Below are 11,124 nucleotides of genomic sequence, written 5' to 3'. Positions count from 1 at the left end.
TATCGTATATTCCCCTCATTTATTTTTTATTAGTTATATGTTTTTTATTTCATGTACATATCTTTATATCGTCTTTATTATTATTAATCTTAATACATGTTTTATATATATATTATGTATATTTTAATATTATATTATATGTACGTATTCATATTATAGTGTTTTAGTTACATATTTTGTACTATATTATTTTATTAGTTTTGCTATTATTAGTATTAGTTTTAGTTTCAATAAATATTCTAATATGTATATATATATACTTTAGTATCATAGTTGTATACTTTTATACGGTCTTATGTACATATATTTACACGCATATTTTCTTTTATATACATTTTTAATATCACATATGTATATGCGTTTTTACTATATTAGTTAGTCTTTTTTCCCTATTTTATATATATATTTCAAATACTATGTATAGTATATTTATGACTCCATTACTATATATATCTTATGCACACACTTTTAATATTATTACTATGTATATATACTCGTTGTTTTTATTTCATGTTTAATATTATCATTATTTACGTTTAATATCGCATGCATGATTATTGTTTTTAATATTATTATCCTATTTATTATTTGCTTTAATATATACCTGGCACTTTTATTTATTTCTATTTCATATTAATTTTCTTTGCATTATTTCGAAAATCTTATTCCTGTTTTCCGATTAATTTCGAGGCATAAGGCAACATATCGGCTTACCACCAAGTCGTCAATTTCATCGCTATGCTGGGTGAATATCAATCGACTCGTGTTAAAACGGTATATCCTTCTCAAAAAAAAATAATAATAATCAAAAAGATTGAAAATTCTTGTCTTTTCAAACGGATCACGATTTAATCTTATATTGAACTCGTATTTTTGAAAATCAAGACAACACGTGTTTATAAGATACCAATTTTGGGCGTCGCGAGGGTGCTAATACCTTCCTCGCGCGTAACCGACTCCCAAACCGTAAATTTTCTCTGAATTTTAACGTAGACCTAAACTCAGCCTTTTATTTGTTTTAATAAGAGATCTAATAGGTGTCCGATCACACCTAGGAAAAAGGATCGGTGGCGACTCCCTGTTTATTTCAAAAATAAAACATCAAATTTCAAACTGTTTTTTCAATAAATCGCCACAATTAGCGACCAAGCTAAGCTAAAATTTTTACGTCGTTATAGATATTTTTATTTTGTTCAATGGCATGTATAGGGCTTTTGTTATTTTGTTATATGTGTCATTTGATTGGCCAATATGAAGGCTTACAAAAGTATATTTATTCACTTGTATATGGCTATGGGAATTGGCTCATTTTGGTGTAGTTTATGACCTACCAAATTGTACATGTTTATGTTCCAATGTTCTTGTGATGATTAAATATGGTGTGGTACAATTGACATATGTAATATGACTAAATTACATGGGGTGGTTAGGCCATAATTTGGCAATGAGTTAAGATGATGAGCCAAGTTTAATTGAGTTGCAAGTCATAGAAATCCTTAATATAAAGGGGACAAGCTAGCATGTATAAAATCGATGAGACAAGGTTTACATGCAATGAGGTATATTAAGGTCATTTAAGAGCATAATTAGACCATGTTAAGAGTTACTGAAAACTATAAGTGGGTGTGAATATTAGAGGGTGAAAGGTCCACATAGGTAGAACACAGACGTGTGTCTAGGCCGTATGTGACACACGGATAGCCCCATGGGCGTGTGGTACGACCGTGTGTCCCCTGCACCTAGAATTTTTATGTCAGAATGCATGGTAGTAAACACACGGGCAGAGACACGGCCGTGGAAGGCACGGCCTAAAAAACGGGCGTGTGTCTTAGCCGTGTGCCTCTAAATGCATACTGACGTCATAAACAGAATGCTCGAGTTTTTGGACACGGACGACCACACGGGCGTGTCTAGGTCGTGTGAAGGACACGGGCTAAGGACACGAGTGTGTGCTTGGCTGTGTGAAAACCCCTGTAGGTTCAAATTAGAAAATAATTTCAATTAATTCCACACGGGTTAGGAACACGGGCATGTCCCAAAGCACATAGGCATGTGCATTGTCTCCACACAAGCGTGTGAGGCTTAACCTAGAAAATTTTTTCCTAAGATTTTCTTATGTTATCTGTTTAGTCCCGGACCATCCTTAATGTATATTTTCGGTCTCGTAGGCCCATAATAGGGACAATAAGATGTTGCCTGATTGGTTTTAAATTAAATTGAAATTTTATAACTCGTATTTTTTGAAAATGTCTGAGTATATGTCTAGTAACGCCTCGTACTCGATCTCGGTCTCAAGTACAGGTAAGGGGTGTTACATTTAGTGGTATCAAAGCTACGATTTAGTCAGTTCTAGGACTACGGTAGTGTGTATTGAGTTTAGTTATACATGCCATTATACGAACGTTGATAGTGTGATATCTCTTAACTATTTAATTATTTTTGAAAATTGTAAATGTCTTCTAATCAAGCACAAGATGAGTTTTAGGGAGCCGTGAGCCATGGTCCAACTTTCGTACAACGAGTTGTTTCTAGCAGTAGTAGAAGGCCTATGTCTGAAGGCTAGGAAGAGGCCAGAGCTACCTTCTTTGACATGATGGATGAGTGGTTTGAGGATTATTTAAGAAATCGCCCCAACATACCACGACCTCCCCATCCCCCAACCGACCTGATGAGGAAGTGCCACGAGGTATGGCACCTGTAAGAATTGGTAAAGCCCCAGTAGATAAGCTTAGGAAGTATGGGGATGAAGAATTTAGAGCTAAGATTGATGATGATGCTGAACGAGCCGAGTTCTGGCCCAAAAACACTACACGAGTATTGGACGAGTTATCATGTACGCCTGAGGAGTGTTTAAAGTATGCTATATCTCTTCTAAAGGATACGATATACCACTGGTGGAAGACTGTATCTTCAATGGCGCCAAAGGAAAACATCACTTAGGAATTTTTCCAAGTAGAGTTTAAGAAGAAATACATCAGTTAAAGGTTTTTAGACTCGTAGCAAAAGGAGTTCCTGGAACTCAAACAAAGAAATAAGACGGTATAGGAATACGAAAGGGAATTCGTAAGACTAAGTCAGTATACAACTGAATAGGTTAAAACAGAGTCAGAAATGTGTAAACGTTTTGAGGAAGGCTGAGGAGCTCAATAATGAAAGGAAGCAAGCTAAGAGAAAAGCTAGAGTTTCAAGCAAGAGATCCAGAGGTAGGGCGCTCTCATTCTCCACAAAGAAATCAATGAGCCAACATGAACGCTCCACTTCATCGGTAGGATATTCGGGTAGAGCGAGAAGCTCCAAACGACATAACCAGAAGTCTTCTTCCCCGATGGTGACTAGTGTAGGGAGTGTTGATGACCAAAAGCTGAAATGTAAAAGCTACAATAAATTTCACTTCGGAGAGTGTCAAATGAAGAGTGGTGCATGCTATTGATGTGGTTCTCTTGACCAATTCCTCAGAAACTGCCCAGAGCGAACCAATAAAGAAGTGGAATTAGCCCCAAAGTCGAGTGCTCCTATTTCTCGAGGTAGACCTCTGAGATATCCTGGAAGTGCTAGTGGCAGTCGAGTTGCGGCTAAAGCCACTACAAAATTAGAGGCTCGAGCCCCAACAAGAAAGTATGAAATTCGCACTCGAGAGGAAGCCTCTGCTCCTGACGTCATCACAGGTACCTTTTCTCTTTTTAATACTTGTGTTGTTGCCTTAGTTGATCCGAGATCGACGCATTCATACATTTGCATGAGATTGGTGTCTAGTATGAACATATCCATTGAACCTACAAAGTTTATTATCAGAGTGTCAAACCCATTAGGCAAGTCAGTCCTGGTTGATAAAGTCTGTAAGAATTGTCCTTTGACAATTCAAGGTCATTATTTTCCAGCTAACCTGATGTTATTGTCATTTGATGAGTTCGATGTAATACTTGGTATGGATTGGTTAGCCCTGCATGATGTAATTGTAAACTGTGGTAGCAAGTATATTGTATTGAAGTGCCCAGGTGGTGAGATTCTACGAGTTGATTCAAGAGAATTGGGTACACCGCCGGTTGTAATTACATCAATGATGGCTCAAACATATATGAGGAAAGCGTACGAAGCTTACCTTGCTTTTGTACAAAACACTAAAAAAATAGAGTTGAAGATTGAGTTTGTACCAATAGTATGTGAATATTCAAACGTGTTCTCGGAAGAACTACCCGGATTACCTCCTAATAGAGAGATAGAGTTTGGTATTGAACTGGTGCCAGGAACGGCTCCTATTTTTATTGCTCCGTATAGGATGACACAAGTCGAGCTGAAAGAGTTAAAGGCACAGTTGCAAGAACTAACGGATAAAGGTTTGGCAAGGCCGAGCTTTTCACCTTGGGGTGCTCCCGTATTATTTGTAAAGAAGAAAGATGGTTCACTGAGGTTATGTATAGATTATCGACAGCTGAACAAATTCATTATCAAGAATAAGTATCCTTTGCCAAGGATCGATGAGTTGTTCGACCAGTTGAAGGGAGCCACTGTATTCTCTAAGATAGACCTGAGATCCAGCTACTATCAGTTGCGAGTTAAGGAATCAGACGTGCCTAAGTCAGCTTTCAGAATGAGGTATGGCCACTATGAATTTCTTGTTATACCATTTGGGTTAACGAATACATTGACCATATTTATGGACCTAATGAATAGGATATTTCAGCCATACTTGGACAAGTTCGTCTTCGTGTTCATTGATGACATTTTGATTTATTCCAAGGATGAGACAGAGCATGCGAAGCATCTGAGAACTGTGTTGCAGACCTTACGGGAAAAACAATTGTACGCTAATTTAGCAAGAGTGAATTTTTGCTCCATGAAGTAAGGTTTTTGGGTCATATTGTTTCGGGTGAAGGCATCTAAGTTGATCCAAGCAAGATCTCTGCCATCGTTGAATGGAAACCACCTAAAATGTAACTGAGGTTAGAAGCTTTTTGGGCTTAGCCGGTTACTACCGAAGATTTGTGAAAGGATTCTCCATGATAGCGACTCCAATGATGAGGTTACTACAGAAAGACGTTAAGTTTGAATGGATAGAAAAGTGTCAACAGAGTTTCAAGAAGTTGAAGACATTGCTGGCTAAAGTTCCAGTTCTAATATTACCCGAGTCAGGAAAAGAGTTTGTGGTCTATAGTGATGCGTCCTTAAATGGACTAGGTTGTGTGCTTATGCAAGATGGCAAAGTGATAGCCTACGCTTCACGGCAGTTGAAACCATACGAGAAGAATTATCCGACGCACGACTTAGAGCTTGCCGCCATTATTTTTGCCTTGAAAATTTGGAGGCATTATTTATATGGTGAGACTTGTCGTATACTCACAAACCACAAGAGTTTGAAATATTTGATGACTCAAAAAGAATTGAATCTGAGAAACTGAGATGGTTAGAAATAATTAAATATTACGAGTTGATCATTGATTATCACCTAGGAAAGGTGAATGTAGTCGCTGACGCATTAAGTAGGAAGTCCTTGTTTGTATTGAGGGCTATGAACACGCATTTGTGTTGTCTGATGATGATTCGAATTTGGTATAATTGAGAGCAAGACCAACATTTCTTCAAGAGATTTGCGCAGCTCAGATCAATGATAGTGGCCTGCAAGATAAAAGAACTCAATATGAGTCAAGCATCGGATCAGATTTTCAAATTGGTTCTAATGGATGTTTGATGTTCAGAGGCTGAGTTTGTGTATCAAGGAACGATGAAATTATTCATAAAATCTTGCAAGAGGCGCATGATAGTCATTTATCTATTCATCCAGGAAGTACCAATATGTATAATGATTTGAAGAAAATATACTAGTGGAACAGCATGAAGAGAGACATCTCCGAATTTGTGTCGAAATGCTTGATATGACAGCAAGTCAAAGTTGAACATCAAGTACCTTCAGGTTTGTTATAGCCTGTGATGGTCCCCGAATGGAAGTGGGACAGGATTACTATGGACTTCGTGGCAGGATTACCATTGACCCCAAAAAAGAAAGATGCTATATGGGTCGTGGTGGACAAGTTGACGAAGTCGGCTCATTTTATTCCGGTGAGGATAGATTATTCACTTGATAAGTTGTTCGACTTGTATATATCTGAGATTGTGAGATTACACGGGGTACCACTATCGATAATTTGAGACAGAGGCCCGAGATTCACTTCGAGATTCTGGACGAAGTTATAAGAAACCTTGGGTACTAGGTTGAGTTTTAGTATAGCTTTTCACCCACATACTGATGGTCAAACTAAGCGAATGATTCAGATTCTTGAGAATATGTTGCGATATTGTATCCTCGAATTTTAGGGTAGTTGCGAAAAATACCTGTCATTGGTAGAATTCGCCTACAACAACAGTTATCAAATGAGTTTGAAGATGGCACCTTATGAGGCCTTGTATGGTAGAAAGTGTCAAACTCCATTTTGTTGGACAGAACTCAAAGAGAGTCAGATTCACGGAGTTGATTTGATCAAGGAAACTGAAGAAAAGGTTAAGGTGATACGTGACTGTTTAAAAGCGGCACCGGATAGGCAAAAGTCATATGCTGATCTGAAAAGAAAAGAAATTGAATTTCAAGTTGGAAATAGAGTATTCTTGAAAGTATCTCCATGGAAAAAGGTATTGAGATTTGGTCGGAAAGTCAAACTGAGCCTGCGATTTATCGGACCATACAAGATCACTGAAAGAGTTGGACCATTAGCCTATCACTTGGCATTGCCACCGGAACTAGAAAAGATTCGTGATGTATTCCACGTATCTATGTTAAAGAGATATCGATCAGATCCCTCTCATGTGATTTCACCGACAGAGAATGAAATTAGACCAGACATGACCTATGGTGCGGAACAGGTCAAGATTTTGGCTCGTGAGGTTAAACAGCTGAGAAATAAAGATGTAGCCTTGGTAAAAGTCTTATGGCATTGACATGGTGTGGAAGAGGCGACATGGGAGCTAGAAGAAACCATAAGAAGCCAATATCCAAACCTATTTATTGGTAAGACTTTCGAGGACGAAAGTCCCTAAGGGGGAGAAATATAACATCATGAAATAGGGCCTAGTTGGAATAGTCATTTTGGGACCACAAATCTGACATTGAAATAATTTTTTTTATGATTATTATGAGGACTAGAATATGAAAATATGCAGGTGTTAAAGTTTCATGAAGAAATTCTATAAGTAAGGTGTCTAATTAGAAAATAAGGACCAAATTGAATAAATTGAAAAACTTGGATTCTAGAAGCAATTTGCATGAAATTGCTTTAGATTATTAATTAAAAGGTCTTAAAGAGAAATTTTCCCAATTTCTAAGTTTTTGAACAAAAATGGGCATGCATGGAAAATTTTGGAAGTTTAATAAGGAAGGGCATTTTGGTCATTTGGTAATAAATGAAATAAAAAGGAAAAACGAAGGCAAAAATCAGCCATTCTTCTCCCTTATGCAGCCGAAATTTTCAAGCCCTCCATAGCTAGGGTTTTCAACATTTTCAAGCTCAATAACCCCGAGGAACAAATTTCAGAGGTCGATCGAGGAAAATGAAAGATTTCGAAATAACTGAAATGTGAAACAGAAACGAGTGCTAGGTAAGTTCAAATACCTTAAAGTAAACTCTTATTATGCTTAATTGTACGTGTTATGAATGTATGATAACTGATTATAATGATGGCATGAAAGTCCATGAAATGTGTTAATAATAATACATGAAAATAATTTTCCCGGTTGAGGTCAAAAGAGGAGATTCGATGGATAAATCATGGGTTAGATGACTTGAGATCCTGCATGTGTCGCAGAAAAGGATTTAGGCCAGACGGGTAATTCATTGATCTCAATATAGAAAGGATCTAGCCCAGACGGGTGTTCCTTGAGTGGTCGAGCCTCCCAAAGAATATGTGTGCATTATGGATTTAGCCTGGACAGGTAATTCAGATTCGAGCTCATTAAGGATGTTTGTCGCTAAAAGGGATTTAGCTGGACTACTAATCTCGACATCACCCTATGAGTTTACATTACGGGAGATTTAGCATGGACTGGTAATCCCACCATAAGATGTGAGGTTCACAAGGGTGCGTACATGAAATGATCGCTCTTATGACTTGACGGTAAATGGATAATCCATCGAGATTTCCAAGAAACTCAACAGGATTAACATGAGATATAAAAATGAAAATGTTGGATGATGAGCTCCTCTGAGACAAATTACATGGTGTATTGTTATGAAACTAACTTGTTGATTGAGTGCATGTGATAGGGAAACTATTTCATGCTTGTTGGTTTTATTGCCTAATATGGTTGTATGATAATTAATCGGTAAGTTTACTTTCCAGTTATTCAGGCTTACTAAGCATGTAAATGCTTACTCCTCTCTTTTCCCTGTCTTACAGAGCTCAAGGACTCATAGAGATTAGAAGAAAGTTGGAGAATCAACACACTATCATCTTGTTTAGCTTTTGTATATGGATATTTTTACTTTGGTTCAATGGCATGTACGAGGTTTTTTTATTTTGTTATATGTGTCATTTGATTAGCCAATATGAAGGCTTACAAAAGTATACATATTCACTTGTATATGGCTATGGGAATTGGCTCATTTTGATGTAGGTTATGACCTACCAAATCGTGCATGCTTATGTTCCAATTTTCTTGTGATGATTAAATATGGTGTAGTACAATTAGACATATGTAACATGACTAAATTACATGGGGTGGTTAGGCCATAATTTGGCAATGAGTTAAGATGATGAGCCAAGCTTAATTGAGTTGCAAGTCATAGAAATTCTTAATATAAAGGGGACAACCTAGCATGTATAAAACCGATGAGATGAGGTTTACATGCAATGAAGTATATTAAGGTTATTTAAGAGCATAATTAGACCATGTTAAGAGTTATTGAAAACTATAAGTGGGTGTGAATATTAAAGGGTGACCCAAGCCCTGGAAAATAGCCCAACAAGTTCCACATGGGTAGACACACGGGCATGTGTCTAGGCCATGTGTGACACACGGATTGTCCCATGGGCGAGTGGTACGGCCGTGTGTCCCCTGCACCTAAAATTTTTAAGTCAGAATGCATAGTAGTAAACACACGAGCAGAGACAAGGTCATGTGTCTCAACCGTGTGGAGGGCACGGCCTAACACACGAGCATGTGTCATGGCCGTGTGCCCCTAAATGCATGCTGACATCATAAATAGAATGCTCGAGTTTTTGGACACGGACGACCACACGCGCGTGTCTAGGCCGTGTGAAGGACACGAGCCAGGGACACGGGCATGTGCTTAGTCATGTGAAAACCCTTGTAGGTTCGAATTAGACAATAAATTCAATTAATTCCATAGGGCTTAGGAACACGGGCGTGTTCCAAAGCACACGGGCGTGTGCATTGTCTCCACACAGGCATGTGAGGCTTAACCTAGAAAATTTTCCTAAGATTTTTTTAGGTTCTTGGTTTAGTCTCGAACCATCCTTAATGTATGTTTTGGGTCTCGTAGGCCCATAATAGGGACACTAAGATGTTGCCTAATTGGTTTTAAATTAAAATGAAATTTTATAACTCGTCTTTTCTAAAAATGTCTGAGTATATGTCTGGTAATGCCTCGTACCTGGTCCTGGTCTCAGGTACGGGTAAGGGGTGTTACATTTACTCTGAGCTACTAATAACCGAACCTCAAATCTATCTTGGAAAACATGGTGGCACCTTTCAATTGGTGAAACAAATCATTGATCCTTTGCAAGGGATACTTGTTCTTCACTGTCACCTTGTTGAGCTGTCTGTAGTCTATACATAACCTTATCGACCTGTCTTTCTTTTTCACAAAGAGCACTGGAGCACCCCACGGAGAATAGCTTGATCTCGCAAACCCTTATCCATTAGTTCTTGTAGCTATAATTTCAACTCCTTTAATTTCGTCGGAACAATCCTATACGGAGTAATCGAGATAGGTCCGTACCAGGGACTAACTCAATTCCAAATTCAATTTCTCTCACTAGGGGCAGTCCCGGCAATTCCTCTAGAAATACATCTGTGAACTCACAAACCACTAGTACTGACTTGATCTTCAATTCGGAAACTTGAGTGTTCAATACAAAAGCAAGATAATCTTCATATCCTTTTCTCAAAAATCTCACTGTCGACATGGACGATATCACCACAGGCAATCTACTCGTTCTACCCGATTCAACCTGAAGAACATCCCCGCTTTCACACTTTAACACAATAACTTTTCTCCCACAGTCTACTACAACACTATAAGAAGTCAACCAATCCATCCCAAGGATTACATTAAATTCATTGAACGACAATAACATCAAGTTACCCAGAAAATAATGACCTCTAATTGTCAAAGGACAATTCTACACACTTGGTCAACTAACACATGTCTGCCTAAAGGCTTGGAAGACTCAAACTTGTCTTTCTTTGGACCAAGCTCAATAAAGGATTTCGCATCGGCCATCACTACAATAAGCTTAGTGATGCCTTGTCTACTCAACTCATGCTTTACCTAAGGTTTCAACCCGTCTTCAAACTAGTAGAAATCTTCTTTCTCATTTACTTTAAAGGTTTAAAGTATCAACTCACTGAACTCTTGAACATACTCTTGAACAATACCTTTGTTCGTAAACCAGCGCAACTTAGCCAAAGCATCATTTTTGGCATACTATGGGTAAAACTATTTTTGGAACTTCATTTGGAACTCTTCCAAATTTTTAATTGTGGTCCCACCTCATTTCTCAACTGTAGACCTACGATGCCACCATAAGAGACCAACAACAGTGTTTACCTTAGTTACATCATCATCGATGCCCATCGCAAGGAAATATTGTTCCATCCCTCATATAAATTTGTCCACATCCCTCGCAAACCACATCCCCTTAAACTCTTTCGTCTTAGGGACATCTATTTTGTGTTGGTTAGGTACTGAAGCCAGTATCTCTATTCCCACAACAACACTTTTAACAAGATACTTGTTTCTCGACATGATAATATTTTTTAAATCAAATTTGAGAAGTTTAGAAAATTTCAATTACAATTATAAATCATTTGGTGTAGTTGAAAACATACATAGCCGTATCTAAATCATAAAAATAAGTGTTCAAAGTTATTTGGCATGAAATCAAGATTGTTCA

The sequence above is a fragment of the Gossypium hirsutum genome, chromosome A03 (genome assembly GCF_007990345.1).
Source record: "Gossypium hirsutum isolate 1008001.06 chromosome A03, Gossypium_hirsutum_v2.1, whole genome shotgun sequence".
In the NCBI taxonomy this organism is placed as follows: domain Eukaryota; kingdom Viridiplantae; phylum Streptophyta; class Magnoliopsida; order Malvales; family Malvaceae; genus Gossypium; species Gossypium hirsutum.
The sequence above is the reverse complement of the archived record's forward strand: the minus strand, read 5'-3'. Positions refer to the sequence as shown.